Source organism: Camponotus floridanus, unplaced genomic scaffold (assembly GCF_003227725.1).
Source record: "Camponotus floridanus strain SB8 unplaced genomic scaffold, Cflo_v7.5 scaffold25, whole genome shotgun sequence".
Classification (NCBI taxonomy): domain Eukaryota; kingdom Metazoa; phylum Arthropoda; class Insecta; order Hymenoptera; family Formicidae; genus Camponotus; species Camponotus floridanus.
Window position 1 is genome coordinate 770,022 of NW_020229381.1, and position 19,841 is coordinate 789,862.

Here is a 19,841-nt window from a genome sequence, read left to right on the forward strand (position 1 = left end):
CAGAGTGCCGAGGATACGGACAATCACGTACGGGTAGTCAGGTGCGATTGACCGCCCGTCGTCGTTATAATTCGTGCGAAACACCCGTTTGCACCGTCGGCGTTTCTCGTCTCACTTCCTGCGCATTTCGGACGTGCACTTCGGTCGCGCGCTTCGCATCGTTCGCCTATTCGAAATGTGTCGCGCACCTAATTAACAGCGTATCGGGAGTGCCGAGTAAAGTGTCGGTCGATCGAAGTGCGAGAGCAGTAATTAGTTGCTCTTATCGCTATTACCGAATATTGGAGTCGCAGAGTGTTAGTGACGTCATCAACATGGCGCGTTTGCGCGCCGATTCGCGTCGGTTCGCGCCAGGATCCGGTTCGATTCGCGGAGTGAACGCCATCGCATGTCTTGAAAATAAATGGCGAGTTTGTACGCGAGTGACGGGAGTGTCCGGACGAATGTGAAGCGTCGCGCGATTCGTAATTAGACGCGTTTTTCCGATATCGATGCGCGCGTGAGTGAGCATCCTGGACGAGATTGATCTGGCCTGCCTTTTCGAATCGACAGTTATCGACACCGATGGAACAACCAATGGATATTGCCAGCATCGATACACAGCTCGAGTGAGTAAATTTATTTATTACGCTCGCCTGCGTAATTACGTATTTATTTGTAAGGATTTGTCACTATGTTGTATACGCGACATTTGGTGTCGCGACCGCGATTTGATGAACGCTTAATTATTTTCGATACATTTCCGCCAACTGAACAAACACGGACGACACGGAAACGAAAACAGAATTTATTTTGTCTGCCGCTTAACGACCTGAAATTATTTTGCGCCAAGTTTGATATCTCTCGTATACGCGATGCTTTATAATTTTTTATTTCGAATAAAAGCGCGATGTAAATGATGATGGTAATTAAATGATAACAGAGAGCAAAGTTGTATTAACGCACATTGCGTCACATGTATGTGTCGACCGCACGCGCGATAAAATATTTAAAAACATTTACTTCGAGCAATCACATTGGTGAGAGACATACAGGACAAAAAATACAAATGACGAATAATAGCGTTAAAATATAAAACAATTTACACAATCGCAACAATCAATCTAAATATAAAATTATTTTTATATTCATTTACTAAAAGCATGAAAAACAGCCGCGATGTCGCAATCAAATTTCATCGAGGCTCTCTACGTGTTAAAAAGTTGTAACCTACATGTTAAAAGTTGTATAATTTATCGCGTAAATCTCGTTACAGTGCAATTTTTATTCCGTCTCGTACAAAGCGCATTTTTTCATTATAAACGGACTTCTATCTCGGCCCCAGCTCGGCCGATCTCTCGTGAGAGATATCGCGCAAATTGTATGTATAAGTAATTCTAAAGTTACGAAACTGAAACAACGAAAGCGGTACGCGATAGAAGGGATGCACATCATCCACGGTCGGATACCATGTCTCCCTCGATTCCTTTTATTTTCTTTTGATATTATCGTGCGGGATTGTGTCTTGTATGGTAGCTCGCTCGAGAAACTTTGAAGAACTTCTGCAGCACGAACCGTCTATATGCGCGAGTAATAAATATTTTACCGGCTATCCTCTTGACTTCTTCGTCTTTTGTGCTCTGTTTCCATGCCGCGTCACGATTCCACAAAGCTCGCAAGCTCGTGGTTTCTCAACATGATTCATTAAGTGCAAGCAGAATTACGCGGAAGTACTAATTTCTCCTCTAAGCAATATTAAGAATTCACCGTTTTCGTTGTTCCATTTAAATCCTTTGAAGCAAAATGACGTTGGTATTATGTGGTAAAGGGAGGAAAAGAATTTTTATTTTTTTCTTTTAAGAGCAAACGTTTCATGCTTCGAATAAAATGGCATATTAAATAACAGTATGCATAACAGTTATGCATTAACTTTCTTATAATAATATTATGATATCGAATTTTTAATCACGATTTAATTATTTATAAATACTTTTTAAATTTTTATAAATAAGTGAAATTAAAATATTTTTATATTTGTTTAATTCTCTATTTATATTTAATTAAACATTTTTAATTTATATATTTCTATATAATAATTTTTTAAAAATTGGATATAAAACGGAAGGACGAAATATTTAATATAACATTTATTGATTGAAGTCGATTTTCTCGCAGGCCACAATGTAATGTAATTTTTGAAGTCAAACAAATATTCGATTCACTTATCTGACATTGTCCGAATTATCGATTATATAAAAACTTCTATCTCTGGATTGCTTCTATTAAATAATAAAACCGGCTTCTCGGGAAAACGCTTTTCTGCCAGCGGAAGTTGTTAGTGTTATGCCACCCGGATATGTACGAGTTCAAGGAGAATCGGGAAACGATCATGTGGTCGCGCACATGTAACACGTGCCCGGTGTATTCTCGATGGTACGTGTTGCTCTTTGTTTCTCGCATGTCTCCTCGGTGCTTCTCCTCCGGTCACCCGGGTAGCAATCTATCGGTTGCCAACATCTGCACGTATCCACACGTGCAATGTGACAATAACAAGATTTAGCGATGCCGCTCCGAAATAGTTAATGCCGATTGCAAAAATTGATTAATTTTCTCACGTTATTTTACCAAAAATTAATGCGTGTTATTTTGCCAAAAATTAATGCGTGTCATTTTACCAAGAATTAATTGAAATACTTTTTGTAATATCTCGAGACGCGATATTGTTGTTTCGATAGTATATCATTGTTCGGTGAAATGTATTGCATTATAATGTGCCGCTACGTGTAAATTAATTGCTATTTTTGCTTGCATTTTGCGTTGTATTAGTATTATCTAATAATAATGTAAATATGATTTTCATAGTAGGAAATAATTACGCCGTCATGGTTTACTGCAAGCTATTGTGCGTGACTATGTATATAAATAAACAATAATGCTCGTATTGTAATAGCAATTGCACAGAGAGAATAAGCTATGTTTCGTTTTCTTTCAATTAAAATAGGTAATAAATTACATACATACTAAAAGATATTTATGCGCTAAATTATATAGCTTTAAGAAAATTACACAAGAATATATGCTTTTACGTGACATTTTACGCACATAATGCAACAAGCAACGTCAAACAATTAAAATAAAATTTAATTGAAATGCACTATGTTTTTAAATGCGGCTCGGTATTGTATTTCTTTTTTTCCCTTTTAACATGGTATTCGCGTAATTATAGAATGGTGGTAGTTTGGTGGTAAAGCGCGAAAAATGGGCACTGGAAAAATGGGCATTGGAATAATACGACTGAAATGTCGAAGGCAACGAGAAAATCGAATTTGGTTGACCAACTGGAAGAGCACGACCATAAACGGAAATAACGAAGTAGCCCTAGCATTAGGATAAAGTACCGTTTCTCTCGTTGCATTCTGAGGTCGCAGACTGCAATTTGTCGTGGTACATTTTGGCGACGATATATAAAAAGCATCACGCGAAAGAGTACTGGCTTTTTGAGGTAAATGGTCGTATGACAAGTCATATTTTCAATGCAATTTTATATAGTGATAACAAATTGGACATTCTATTTGATAATAAAAATTGATAACTAGTATTTTGAGAATAAGAGGAAGGAAAGTAGGAAATGGAAATAAAGAATATTAAATAGGAAATAATCAGAGAAAGATGATAAATAAATTTTATATATTTTAATAAATGATAATAATTTTGAAAAAGATATTTATAAAATATATAATAGATTATAAATTTATAAAAAAAATAAGAAAATAAAATTTGACACATTTAAAAAATTCAATTATAATTTTATTATCATTATATTATATATGATAAAATCTGATGATTATTTTCTATACATTGTCGAATGGCGTTTGTGTGATATTTTTCAAAATAGAAGAGTCAGTTGTTTTAGAGTATAGTGATTAATAAGGTTCGGTATGTCATTTATCAAACCACGTGCACAGCACGATTGAAGGCACTTTAGCAAAGCTTGTGAACATCATTCATCGCTCATTCACAATTCAAAGTGTTGGAGCGTTACGCTGTCATCGCAATATCAGAATGTCTCGCCTTGTCTCATCTCCATTACACGTACTCATCGCTTTGCCTCTCTCAATTTGTCATACGTCTAAAATATCAGATATACTGGGAGACAGAGTCTAAAATTATTTTTCATACAATATTGACGTTCCTCTTAATATTTTTATTTTTATTTAAATAAAGAATATAATATGTTGTGCGATATATATTTTATCTTATAGATATATATGTATAACGAAATAACAAATAATAATATTATCTATATATAAAATTTTTATATCTATAAATATATAAATCATGGGACTGTAAAATTATTATTTATTTGTTATATTAACATTTTTTAATACAATATATTTGGAAAAGTATGCGAAATCTGTATTAATTTGTCTGTTGTAATTTTTAGAAAAATGATTATAATTTTATAATTCAAAAATAGAATTCTATTATTATTTTGTTAACATTTTTTAATGTCTTTTTTTTTCAAATTTTAAATTTAAAATTTATACATAATTTTATAAAATTTGTTTATATAACATTCAACAAAATATCAAATATATATTTTAAAAAAAACTTCGATTTAAACTCGACTTTTATACGAAAGTTATATGTAATTGAGATATAGTATCTTGATAATTTTATCTTGATAAAATTACTTTTCATAATAAAACAAACGTCATGCAAGGAAAATATTGAGCATAGATGATGAGGGACATAAAAGTAAAATCATGTATAATTTTCTTTATTATTCTTACATTATTATTTATATTATATAGATATTAATATCTATGCTATTAATTTTAATATTATTTTTCCGATAAAGAAATTTATTAGAAAAATCGCTACTATTATTCTAGACTATCACTCGATTATAATTAACCGTACTAAATATTTCGTCCTATCGTATCGTAAATGATACATATAACGAAGATACTGTTTCATTTGAAAAATTGCGGTGCTTTATCATTACGTGATAATGGAAGGTCGTTCCGCCTCATCGTGTAAGAAGTATTAATTATCCTAAATGAGAAACTCAACCCTACGCTTTCTCAGGCCAGGTTTAGAATACTGCGGTTAGAGCAATTTCTTAATGCAGCATTTCTTTAATGAAACTCATCTTCTTAAGATCCTCTCATTCTGAATTTCTAACGCCGATGTGCCAGTGAAGTTCTCGACGTCAAATCATGCATGTTCAAACACTTTTAAAGAATATTGTATTGAAAACTGAGATAATCTCTCTCTGAAATAATCGCGCTCGAATCTTTATCGGAACATGTATATTTTGTTTTCGCTGTTGCAAGCATAAGTAATATGCGGCGAATCTAAAGAAAAGCGCTGATGAATAAAAATCAAGTATAATTTCGAAAATTAAAGAAATATAAAACTAATTTGAAATATCATGTATCTACATTTTTAAAAGTCTCTAGCTCTATTTTGTATATAATTTTTAAATAATATTTAAAAAATCTCGTTTTAGCTCGATTATGTATGATATTTGCTCGATTTATGTATAGTATTATAAAAACAAGCAGAATACTCGTACAAACGCCAGTATCGCGAGCACATGCGCATCGTTTGCTTAATTTATTTCCATCTAACGTGATAATAAAATGCACCGCGGACTCTGTATCCGGGGAATCCGGGACGGTCTTCCGTGGAAATGGGGGTGAGGATACCTCTGGGGCTTGCGAAAGAGAAAATAAAACTGGGAATCAGACGGTACGACGCATGGTGTGGCACATCGCCGAGGAAAAACGGGATAACCGGGGGGAGGAGAGAAAGAAGAGAGAGAGTGCGACAGGTAGGCGGATTCCCACAGGAACAACTGAAGATGTAAATCAATGGGTGATAAGGGCGGCCGTCCCAGAGGAAGGGGAAAGTCGCCCCCTGCACTCTTTACACAACTCGAAAGGAGGATAGAGGGACCGGGTGGTTGGGCTCGTACCAGGGAAAGGTGGGTCTTTGCTCCATGGAAATGCCTCGTTCAAGAATTATTTATTCGTCGACTTTCGACGAAAATTTTCGCTCTTAAGTGGCTCCGGTTCCGTCGTTCTTCTTTCAACTGCCTCATCCGTAAACTCTTGACTTTTCTTTCTTTTGCCATCGATTGTGTCGTGTCTCGGAATGAACGCGACCCAATTGTGTTTTCAATCTCGGCGAGTTTAAAAAAGCTTATTGCTAATCACAGTTTATAGAAATGTTGTATATGTATTTATAAATATTTATTTATGTATATTTATTTATTTATTCTATTATGATAAATTTTGACATAGAATAGAGCTTTAATGCCAGTACGCGTGAATTGTGTTGGATATCTGGTTTAAAAAAAAGATCGCGTATCGCATAAATATTTCTGTTTCTGATGCGATCCTAATTAAGCTGCAAAATGAAAACTCTCTTTTAACATAATATGCATATCATTTATGTGTCGTATAATGTTGTTAAAGTTTATAAACTATTTGTGTTTCGAATGTGATTAAAAGCAGCAACAAATCGTGGCTGATTGCTTCGGGGATCTCTCGATTTCAACGAGAGACGTACGACTGTCGCTCGCGGAATTTAACATTGCGGTTAAATTAACACAGCCACGAAATAGCACTAACATTGTGACGGTCAGATAAAATGCAAAACGTTGCTGGTGACACGTAATTACTAACAATACAACTGCAAATCGTTGTTGTTATCGTGGTGTGCTGCGGATTTACAGTGCTCCCTCGTTTGTTCTTTCTTTCGTTTGCTTTTTCTTGTTTTTTTTTATTTGCATTTCTATGTTTTCACTGTTTACAACATTACAACTTTTTTCTTTTGCATTGTTTAGATATAGAATTTCTGTTAAAAGCATAGAACGCGCGCGCGCATGTCGCGAACATTTGAATCATATTGTTTCTCCCCTCGTCATTCAATTAAGGCAAAGATTATCGACCTTTCGGAAGTTACCCTCGAGTCTCCACCCACGTAGAAGCGAGCTTTCACGTGATATATGCTGCAGTTCTATACGGGGAAATCGAACCGCATTGGCCGACGTGTCGTTTGTAACCTTAATATCTACGGAATTGTAATAACGATCATTCTTTTGAATTACTTCTTTCCATTGAGAACTCTTCTCTTCTCAATTACGTTGGATATTTATAATGAATGGAGACGCACTATTATTGTTTTATTAACAACAGTAATTTGTAGAGTTAGCAGCCTTTTTATTAAAAGACTTCAGATGACACGAAAACTTAAATTGATACGTTTACATTTATTCTCTTATTAAATTTATATTTTTTTGTTTTCATTTTATTTTTTATGTACGCGAAATTATGGTATGTAAAGGTTAGTACGTGATATATAAAGATGTGTTTTGTCGAATTTTTCTTTTTACGCAACAAATTTAAACTGTCTAACTAAAGTTGTTCAATTTTTCGAATAAGTCATCGGTTATTGAAATTTCCTGTTTATTGTCCAGCATAATCATACAATGATTCCTATGACTCACGCAATTCCACTGAAGCGTCGCGTCGGTCGTGCATCTCGTTGTGACCGTGCGATCAATCGTTGCCACGAATTATTCAATGTTATCGTTATCATAAATTCGCCGGGTGTCCTGTTCACGCTCGCGTTCTGTGACCACCGGAATGATCCTGATAAATTATCGTACCGAGGATGGAAATAGAAGGGGAAGGTATACCTGCAATGCTGGCAGCTGCATGAGACGTGGGGACGCTTAAATTTTTGTGCATACATGCGTTTCTATGAAACGTAAACAGATTGAAATATATATATATATATATATATATATATATATATTATGTAATTTGTTCCCACATTGTATTTAAATATCGTATAATATAATATAATGTTGCACATTATTTTTATAGATTAATTGTCCAAAATTGTTTAAAATAAATTAGTAGAAGGTTATTTGCATATAAATAAAATATCTATAATTGTTTTTTTATATCAAAAATATTTTTGATTTTTCTATTTATTATTATGATGCTTTTTATACTGTAAAAATATTACGTACACCTTATATATTTGATAAAAATATATTTCATTGAAATATAATAATGCAGAAAGTTCAAGAATAGCGATAATTTTTATTGTAGAAGTGTCAGACCGTAAATATACAGATGTTATGATTAACGGATGGTAAGGTTTCTTCTCGTTTTAGAGTTGACCTGTTTTAATATTCCATCTAGTTTGTGTAGATTGCTGGTTTATATTTTCATATTTATTAAGTTGAATATACTGACTCGTTCGCAAATAAAAAATAACTTATATATGATATATATTTAATTGTTTCAACTGTTTCAAAATTAACGCGCATAATTTGCTCCATATATCTTACATATATAAATGTAAAAATAAATAGAAGAATAAATAAATTATGAGGAAAAATGCTAATAAAATCAGAATATTTAATTATTTATAAGTACTATAAAATGATATGCGTTAGCTTCACGCATACAATTAATTAATATGTTAATTACCACGATATTATATATATATATATATATATATATATATATATATAAAATATCGTGGCAATTAAGATATTAATTAATTGTATGCGTGAAGCTAATGCATATCATTTTATAGTACTTATAAATAATTAAATATTTTGATTTTATTTTTAACAGTTCCATAGTTCTTTAAACAAATAATTTTTACACATTAATTAAGTTTCATGATATTTATTCATGATATTATTGTTATTTATTATTTATTTATTTTTTGTGTACGTATCAGAGATAATACATAAATATTTACAATAATTTATATGTTAATTAATTTACATGTTATCGCTACTATGTAAATGTAGTTGATATTGTTTGATATTATTTTAGTAATATTTTCATATATAGAATATATTGTATGTATTTAATTTATCGTTAGAATTAATATTATTCTGTTGTTGCCACATTTTTTCGACTTAAGCAAACCGGAAAATAATCTGCAGAGAAATTGTTATTTTACATTAAATTTCAAATTTACAAGAATGTTAATAGAAAAAAATAAACGATTTTTATTATGTTTGATGATTCGATAGTTTGATGTTTTAACATGTGAAAATTATTAGAACATATGATTTTATATTTTGTATTTTTGAATGTATTTCGAAAGAAAAGTAGGTCGCTTACTTATTGTGTGTTGCATGTACTATATTGAAGATATCTTTATGTGCGATATAATGCAAGTATCAACCACGAGGCTATAACATTCAGCATAAAAGACAGATGTGTACAGTGGATTTTGTAGACTCAGCTTTCAAGAAAGGAATTTGTTTCGTTTTATACTCGAAGCATTTGGTTTTGATTGACTTTTTCCATGTAAAGCAATATTATGGCTACGATTGTCATTTTATTTATAGATTACAACATTTTGTATTCTAGTCATAACATTTATGTTGCTTTTTTTTATTCTTGCAATTTACGATGTAAGGATCTAATTAATATTATGAATGTTTTAAATCTGAATGTAGCACAAAGAAGCAAGGAGAAAAAGTTCTGTAATATTAGTATAATAAGGGTGCATAAAAGGCGGAAAATGAGTTAAAAAATTTACTCGCATATGGCGCGTGAATTGAAAGAAAAGTTTGCTTGTGCTCGAATATTCATATTACTTTCGGACAAAATAAGATTAGAAAAAAAGTAATGGCGCGTTATGTGAAGTTGGTAAGTAACATTAAAATGTACGAATAAGTGACCGTGTAAGGCAAACTTTATTGGATAACAGCAGGCTGAGAAATTTTTCAAAGAGGTTTCCATTACGTGTAGCACCTCACGGAGATTGGACTGCATCTTTTACAATCGACTCGTGAATATTTGAAATTCTGCAGCAGTCAGACAGTCAAATATATTCGAAACGCAAAAGTTCCGTACAGAGGTCAGGTCAGAAACATTCAAATCAGATAAGGAATATCGATATCTTTTTATTATCAATGCAATTTATTCACGCTCTATGATTACGTTAATACGAGTTGTTTTATTTTTTTGAAATTATATCGTGTTGTAAATGGTTTTCTTTCATCTTTGTTTAATGAATTACTTAATGAATCTGATATAATTAGTAATTTTAGTAATTACAAAAATAATCAGCAATTAAAATTATTAAATAATATAGAACTACTAATTTTTATTGTTTTCTGTATATATATATATATATATATATATATATATATATATATAACTTTCTTCGATTTTATTAATTGAGAAAAATCCGCATTAATTGTAAACCCAACAAATACAATTGAATTTTAATGATCTATATGCATATTATTGCATATCTATATGCAATGAGAGTCTGAACTTTTTTAAAGTAATAATATTTAAATCTATTAAAGTAGTATTTGAAATTTTTCTTTGGCAATTCTTTCTTTTTCTTGAGTTCTCTCTCTCTCTCTCTCTCTCTCTCTCTCTTTCTTATTTGATAAATTATTTTACATCAAATTATTTTTTCCTGTTATAATATGTATGAAAAATAGTTTTTTCAATAAATAGAAAAAGTAATGGAAGATTAACTAATTGATACTCACTTAGTCTAGCATTTTTTTCATTACTTTCCATAATTATGACGTTTCTGTAAATAGCAATAATTTATAGATTAATTCTTTGCATTTTTTATTTTTGAATTTAGTTATAGAAGGAAGATAAAACGTAACATTAAAAATTTAAATTTTCAAAAGCAATAAATATTGGAAATGATTCTTCCAAAACGCCATTATCTTATTTATCGTACCAGTCGTATATCTACGCTTCAGATTTGTTGTATTAAATATTTGATTTATTTAACTGATTCTAATGCGAGTAACGTGAAATCGTAGTTACATAAATTTTACAGTACATAATGCGAACACGTAGCGGTGCGAATAAATCGATGGTCGAACAATACGAATCGTATTGAAATTACATAAATTGCTTTTTTGTCGTAACTGAAAGTAATTTTTTTTTCGTAACAATCTGGAACTTTGTATCGTAAGATACTGGAACATTTCGAACGAGTCGATATCGAACGGTAAACTGCGACGCTAACTTCGAAATGGCAAACTTTTTACTTAACGGTGTACTTGAAATCATACGAGTTGTTTTGCAAGTGAACACATACGTATATATATTCTCTCATACATATGTATCGCATATGTGTATGCGAGTATTCTCGCAGCATTTCTATGATCGGTTAAATGACAACGTAAAGCACATATGCAACTAAGTATGATTTTACGGGAGATAACACTGGGCAAACTATCGTTACATATATGTATATATAGTGCCGTTTCACATTTTAATCGAGCTTATGCATTTGTAAAGAACGCTCGTAAGATATTGATATGACCGAAGTATTTTTTGCGAGGCAAAGTGATATACTGCCGAAAGTTTAATTTAGTTTTCAATTAACGTTATATATGAGGTGTGTATAAAGAAAATATAATAGAAATTTTTTAATATTTATTACTCATAGCAAGACAAAAGGTCGAAAGCAAAGATAGATGTATGTAAATCTCTATGATTATTTTAATATATTCTTTCATAAATTTTGATATATCTTTCTTTTTCTTCTTAAAATGAGAAACTGTGAAATACAATCACTAGAAATACAATCACTAGAATACACATGTTTAATAAAAACAAGTTTCTAACCGAATAATATTTAAGTAAGAAATTCTTAGAAAAAAATGAATATTCATTATTAATTCACAAATTTAATTATGATAAGCGAAAGTTTACAGGATTGTCTTTTCTTTAAGAGTTTGTCTAATGAGATATTCTTGATATTTACATTAAATTTGCGAGAATACTTAAATATGATACAGCTGAGAGAAGACAATAGCAAATTAATGAAATTTGCTTCCTTAATTAACTCTTGTTCAGAAAAGCGAGTGGCCAGCAATCCATTCATGGTCAACGGAGCGCTATGTTTCGAAACATTTCGAAATGCATGACGACAAAGCTGTTCTAGACTGAACGAAAATTAAACCAATTCTTTAATGTTCGCTTCATGAAGAAAAGAGAAGAAAGGAATATAGCTCGTGGAATGTAGCTCGAGAATTATGTTTTAACATTATGATTTCCACCATGAAACAATGGTCAGTGTCCACTTGGAATCACCGCACCGGTCACAGAGAGCCTTACGCTTGCAATAGTTCAACAGAGATTTAAAGGGTGAATCCAACCTTAAATTTTCACAAACGCCACATCATTATAGACATAAATTTTATAACTTAGCAAAGCTTGTTTATGTCATTTTATTTTTTTGATAAAGCAACAAGGAAATATGGACAACTGTTCTTTTGTTGCCTCTTTGATATTCGATATATTCTTTTTTGCGTACATGAATGTTGGAATTGTTGGAATATCGATACATATCGAACATATCAATAATCTCAATATTGGTTATCCATTTGCCTTATTTTACATGTCGCATTATAAATTACGTTGGAATAATATAGAAATTTTTATCTTTCATGATGCAGCATCACCCAATATCAGATATTTCGCGAACATGAAACGAGTATCTCGTTTTGCACGCGAGCACACGATAGCCTGGCGAGTCCAGGCTATCATATGTCGCGTGCAACAGCTCTGTCCGATCGTAGAATGACTCTTTTCACTGTGTCTATCGCGTACAAACAAAGCCAAAAACGCTCTTTAATTATTATATTTAATACACGTCAATGTCAGTGCGAAATTTGTTCATTAACTTTGAAAATAGATCTCTCAAGTTTTACATAGTTAACAACGTGACTGCTTCATAAAGAGGATTTTAAAGTTGCTGTAATCTTTGTTTCTGATATATCTTGATTAACTCATGTATTTGATGTATAATTTCAAATATAAAATACTATGTATTCATCCCAATAAACGATATTGTTTCACCGGAAGCAATTTTAAAGTCAATTTCTAGATCAACAAGTTTAACAATCCGTGTTATTCGAAATTATCGGGTAAAATAATTTAATATCTAACTGTACATCCCGTTTATATATCTTTAATATTGCAAAAATGTGTTATCGTATGTGTATGAGAACTAAATCGTCATCGACGGTTTAATAATAAGCAGTGAATATACGCTTATATCTGGAGAGAGGAAAGCAGCCGAAAAAGCACTTTTCGTACCGCGAGTAGAAATTCAACCATAACGTACGTACTGTTCATATTGTGTACAAAGTTTAAGGCTTATTGCACGACGCGGGTTTTCGCGAAAAACGACGGAGATTTTGTCGATGGCGCGTGACTCGGATACGATACGAAGGATCGTCTCTCGGAAAGCACGGAATTTCTTTTCGCTTCTCAATTTCATCAGTCTGTCTCCTGTACCCGATGATTTCGATAAGTCTTTTTCGTTCTTTTAATGCGTTACGATCAAAATGTCACGCCGGGGCATCGATTTCTGGTCGCCGTGCCAGCCGACGCATATATATGTCTGGGACATTTGTTTTCGTACGGTCGATACCATCCGGAACGCGCGAACGAGCAACATTCGCGTGCCAAATCATAAATATATCGTGATCTCGATGAGAACGAAGACGGAAAGTGATAAAGTCATTGGCGACCAGAAACGGAATAACGCGATAAATTTATGCTTCGCTTGTTTCGTTACTGCTTCTTAACTTTTGAGAATAAGAGATTTTTAAGTGTAAAATAAACTCTCTTTTTTAAACATTTGTCATTAAAGAATCGAATGTGAACTAAATAATTATTTCTAAAATTTTATTTAATTTGATATTTAATATATCATATATATCTGAAACAAATAGTATTATGTTTCCTTTTTACGGAAGTTACTAGTTGATTATGTAAAGTTCTCAATATTTCTTATTTAAATAATATAATATTAACATTCAATAATATCAATGTGCGAGCTGATGAAAATGATATAGCGAAATGTGTGATATCTTGTGCAAACATCAGCATGGATTTATATATGTATTCGCGTGATTTGACATATAGCTCTAGTGAACGAATAAATATTTACTTGCATACATTTGAGGAGGGAAAACAACGAAATCTAACTTTGGATACAGCACGTCAATTGATACGTATCCGTCGATATGATTGTAAAATCTTCGCTATTTTTAGATTTTTCCATTGAGACCGACGTGACTGACATATTCGCTTAAATTCAAATCATATACCTATGATCGTAGTTATTGGCAGACGTATTTTTGGGGGAATCGTAAGTGGAGTGAGCTATACGCGCATATAACTGGGACAGCCAATAAAAGTCCGATGGAAACGATAACGAGCACTCGTCAATGATTCCATGCGGATATGTCTATTATTTTTATCCTCGTTTTCCTGACCACTCGTTTATATTTTGGTGTTATTCATTATTTCTGCCTCCGTCGTATGTCGCGAATGTCGGCGTCAATTTTTTTTTTTTTCGTTATCACGCATACCAGCTACATAACATAGATTGCTACTTTTTAAAAATAACCATGACTGGCTGCAGAGGACATCGCACGATATTGTCATGTGTCACAGTTCGAATGAAACTGAATAGTCGTGTAAAAAATTCATGCGGTTAAATGAGGTATGTGGTGAAAACATTGGTTAGAATTTTTATTTTGACTTCTGAGATTGAAAAATTTCTGAATAACGTGAGAGAGAAGAGCCACGTGCACGCTTGACGAGACTCATTGATTATCTAGGTCCTTAAAAATTATTACTTCGGTTGGATAATTTGAACGAGTCGAGATTCGAGAAACGATTTAATTACCGTGAGAAGTTTCAGTTTTAAAGGCGTGCAATTTCTAAGGTAATGAAAGAATCGTAAAGAAATCATCCAAGCTTCAGTAACGATTTCTGTCGAAGATATTGAAGTTCAAGTGAACTGAATAAATCAAAAACAATTTTTTACGTTGTATTTATATGTTTAACTGGGGTAGAAAAATCGTGTTATGAGAATCGATAAAACGTAATATTATAAAAATGTATATATATACTAAAAAAACCTAAAGAAAATATATATATTCGTACGTATACAACTTATTTTCTTTAGTTCTTTAGTAATCAAAGATTATTCGTAATTATGGTTTTATTGATTTAATTAAAATAAAAAAACTTGAATAAAATATTTGGCAAATTTTTAAAGTGGATTTATAAGAAAATTAATTCCTCTATTCTCTCTCTTTTATACCAAAATTATACGCTATAAAGCTTTAGTTTACATAATAATCATATATTTATCTTTTACAACATTTCAATGTTTCATTATTGATATATGAAAATTACAAATATCAAATTAATAAATATTTAGTTTAATTAGCTATTTTATTACATAAAGATTATAATAATGATGGTTATTATTATATTTTATAATGATATTTCTCGATTATAACGTCTATCACACTATTGATAAAGAATATTAAACAATTGATAATAATTAGCAATAATTGGTAATGCCGAGAGAATTAATGATAAATGTTTTATGAAGGTTTATTTGTAACGGATGTATATTATATTTACAATAGAAAGCGTCCCGGCATACATGTGAATATTCACGACTAAATAATTAATTACGTGATCAAGTGCTCTTTCGTATATCCGGCCGGAAAACTGCCGGAATATCCTATTTCGAATAAAGCCGTCGTTTCTCGCCGTAGCAATTTCGTCTCAATTCGTTCGAGGTTGCCGCGGAGAGTTACTGTGGCTTTTCCTCGGTCGGCGGATCTCCCGGTTGCGTATAGAACGCAAAATAGTTCGCTCCCTCGTTTCCGCTCGGAATACTTTCCGCATAGTTCCGGCGAATTACGTGGGTATGTACTATACTTGGCAGTGCGATTTAAATAGTTCGAAGGGATTTGCCGCGGAAAAATCCGATAAGAGCTTCCTTAGCGTTCCGTTTGACGATTTCTACCTCGGCAATTTCTACAATTTCGCCTCCGCCACATCCATTCCTTCTTTTCTTCCTTTCAACTCTCCGCACCTCGAACCATCTTTCGTGTCGGCAAAAGTAAACGGGCTACTTTGTTCGTAATATTTAATGATCTTTTCTCTTTCTTTCTCTTCCCGCACTCTTTCTCCTCGCATTCGATCTCGAAAAAGACTAGTGAAAACCTTGAATACTAATTTATTAAGTACGGTTGTTAATTGAATCGTTTGATGGTATATTACGACAGTACACGGTAATCTCTAATCTCCTTAGAGAGTCTGTCGTACGAAGAAAAGCAACTTCTGCAGAAGCAAATAACTTAAGAACTTAAGAAATGAAAGCGCACGTATACGACGGAGAACTCTGATGATCAATAATTAGCAGTGTGCAAATAAGAATATTCTAAATGTAAATATTTGCACACTGCATTTTATAATATTTCTAGTAAACAGGAATTTTTAAACGCGAGTGTCTTATATAAAACGAACGATATTTACCTTATAGTATAGATAAATGTATTATAAAAAAAGAACGATTTCTTTCCAGTGCATATATCACGCCGATCTATTTGTTTCATACAAAAAAGGTTGGGGATGACATAGCATTGCGGTGATTTATCTCATGCAAATAAAATGTCAGAAGAAAGTTGCGGATTAGATCGAAGATAAAAGGCGCATTAATGCGCTCTCGAAGTGATTAAAAAGTTTGTAATCAACGCGACGATCGACGCGGGGTGATCTTCGAGGCCGCCGCTTTTAACGGGGAAAATTTTTCCCTCGAGCGATTTTACTGGCAGTTCTGATTTCTCGCAAACTCGACGCCCTGGCAGGTATTTTTTTTCGTGACAGGCAAGTGCTCGAATTGAGCTGGGAATTGCGTAACCCTCCTCTCCCCAATTAAATTTCTCCATCCGCTTGCTGGTATGATTCGCAATCGATACCGGTATCTCGAATGACATCGGCTAATGATGTCGATGAGCACGATTCTAGGAAAAAAAGGTGAAAAATCGAGAAGAGAGTTCCGATACGTCGAACTAAGCTCTTGTTTATTATTAACTTGCAATGATCTCCATGAGAGATAAATTGTTTTTACAAAGAAAATAAAGATTCTCTAAAGGAATTTCACGAAAATTCACTAATGCATTTTAATTCACTGATGCACTTTAATCTGCAAGAAAAATAATTATTATTTACGTAACTTTGTTCTTTTCATGTAAAGAAATATTTTACTTATATATTTTCATGTAAAAAAATATTCCATTTATTTTGATGTTTTGTTCGTTTTTACTTTAAACTTATTTTCAAGATGTACATATTTGCATGACATAAAGGATATTCATTAATTTGTAATATGCAATCTTCATACCTCTGTTTCTCGAATGAGTATTTCTCGTTAAAGCGTGATACAACTCCGTTCGTCAATTCTACTGGTAATTTAACTTCCGACAGTATGCGACAAAGTTAAATCGAACTCGAAGGATTTCAAGCGTGTTTCTACCTACACCAACGACGAGAATAAAGCCTAATTGTCAGAATGAAATCCATCATATTCTGTCATACATATACGCTTTATTCTTTTAAGCGATTTTATTGTTTTATTTTAAGCTGAGAAAAATGTTTTAATATATCTCACAATAAAATTCAAAATAAAATTGTCTTTATTACAATTGTCTTAATTGAAATTAAATGTTTTAGATATGTTTAAATGAAAAAATATTATTAATGAATTAAATTTTGGATTTATTCAGCATTCAGCTCTGATATATTTTGATGAACAAATAGTTGATATAGAAAAAAATTATTTGTTATTATGAAGTAACTCCTTATTATGGAGTGCATCCTACATAATTAACGTAAAAGTCTATACTTGATTATTTTCTGCTACAAAGAATCTATTTTCGACTTTATGTAAGTCAATTGAATTTTAGCCCTCCATACTCGATAAATATATAATCAACCATACAGATTCCTACATGTATATTTATATTTTATTTCCAAAATTTAAAACCTGTATTATTTAATATAAAAAATAATATATAATATATATAATATATATATAAAAAATAATAATAATATATATATGTACGAGATTGAAAAGTTTTCGACCTGACCAAGAAAAAACATTTTTTATTACATACATATATCACTGTTTTTTATATTATTTTAATTTTATTTTCCTTAATATTATTTTTTCTTACATAAATTGTTATCATTTTTACTTTTCCTGCGATGTCATTATTCTAACATTAAAAAAAATAAGTTTCTATGGATTTGATAAAAATGCTTTATATTATTAATCAGAAGAAAAACTGTTAAAAAGAAAATTTTATTTCATAAATCAATATAACTAATACACTATGACAATTTGTGATTAATTATATCATATGTTTCTATACATTGTATTATTATACGAGATATATTCGTACACGATGTTATATCGAATTTATAATTTTTAACATAAAGAGGTACAATATTATTTTTTAATAGTTTAATATAGATATGTATAAATAATAGAAAAGGAACATAATAGCGTATGTTAGAGAAAACACATCGAAGTGTGTTAAAAATATATTACATTTTTTTTTTCAAGTAATATATATCAATTTTACAAGTATTTTGAGATGATAGTTGCTCTAATTAATTTTAGTCCTAACTGATTATTTATTCCTATTTAAAAACAGTAAAGAAATAAAAAATTAATTAAACTATGGCTGAAATTAATCGAAATGAAATTTCAACAGTTAAAGGTTTAACAGTTTCTCGAAAGTTAATCTCACGAACTACAATCTCATAGGTATAATTTTACACACGATGTCTCAACGAGAAGACGATATTGTGTTGCGAATTCAATTGGATATGTGCTTTATTGAGCAGAAAGTAATGCGTCTCTCCAGATTTAACTCGTATATTGTACATATACTGCTGAATATTCGAATTATTCAAAATTACATATAATATCTATCAAACTTGAGATGGAAGATTTGATATACATACATGAATATATAAATATAAAATATGAGTCCCATGATTTTATATATATAATATCATGCATCTGGTATTTTTTATATATTGTATTTTTATATATTGTATTTTTATGTACGTCAACATACTAATACACACATATCGAACAGTAACTACGGTATTAAATTCTGAAGAACGATTTAGGAGCGATATTACGAACGCTCGACTCTGAAAAATGATCACAGAAAAAGAGCGTTCTTCTAGTATGTCAAAGGCAGTATCTTTCCGCAAAAGTCTTTGAAATTTTACTCCTTTTGCGTGAACTTTAACGTATAAAAATGAAGACAAACACTCCAATTTTGCAACTGAAGTTCTAGATTTTTATATTTTTCTGTAGTGACATATATTAAATCTCTTGTTTCTCGAACAATTTCGTTTTTAATGAGACTGATACATCGCGATATGACGATAATAATAAGCAATTTTAAGGCTTTATAAGATGAGACGGTAAGATTATATCTAAGATGGATTTAAAACGAGATTTCGCATATCGTATGAACAAACGGATGAAGGACGAGAACCAGAGATCGTTATAAAAGAAAATACGATAAAATCCTTATCGTCATTTCACCCATTTCCATTCTTCTTCTGCGTCAAATGAGTCTTTATTCGAAATATTTAAATGCTCATTTTATTCTACTGCCGTATTCTCAGAGATTTTTGCTTTCTATAATCTTTTTTTTCTTACGAGGATTAACCGGCGATATTATTCTTCAATTTGGATTAAATTCTTTCTTCTTAGCTTGCACGGACTTTCTGAACTCGTCTAGCATATCGAGAAAGGTGAGCCGAAGAAACTCTGCAGACTTTCTCGTCACAGACGATTTTTAAAAATTAGCACTTTGATTAGCATTATTTCCCAATGAGAGATTGGAGCAAATTTGAATAAAAAGGATTTTGTAGGATAACGCCTTTTACTTCACACCGTTTCAAGATAACATGGAC

At 31.6% G+C, this 19,841-nt stretch overlaps 1 protein-coding gene across 1 annotated transcript in view; it reads left to right on the forward strand.

The window, feature by feature from the left end:
• Nucleotides 1-19,841, forward strand: part of LOC105256367 (TWiK family of potassium channels protein 7) — a 258,014-nt gene continuing 238,173 nt past the window's right edge. The window contains exon 1 of the mRNA XM_025409189.1: nucleotides 1-608. The gene's annotated coding sequence lies outside the window, so the exon portion shown is untranslated. The remainder of the gene's footprint in view (nucleotides 609-19,841) is intronic.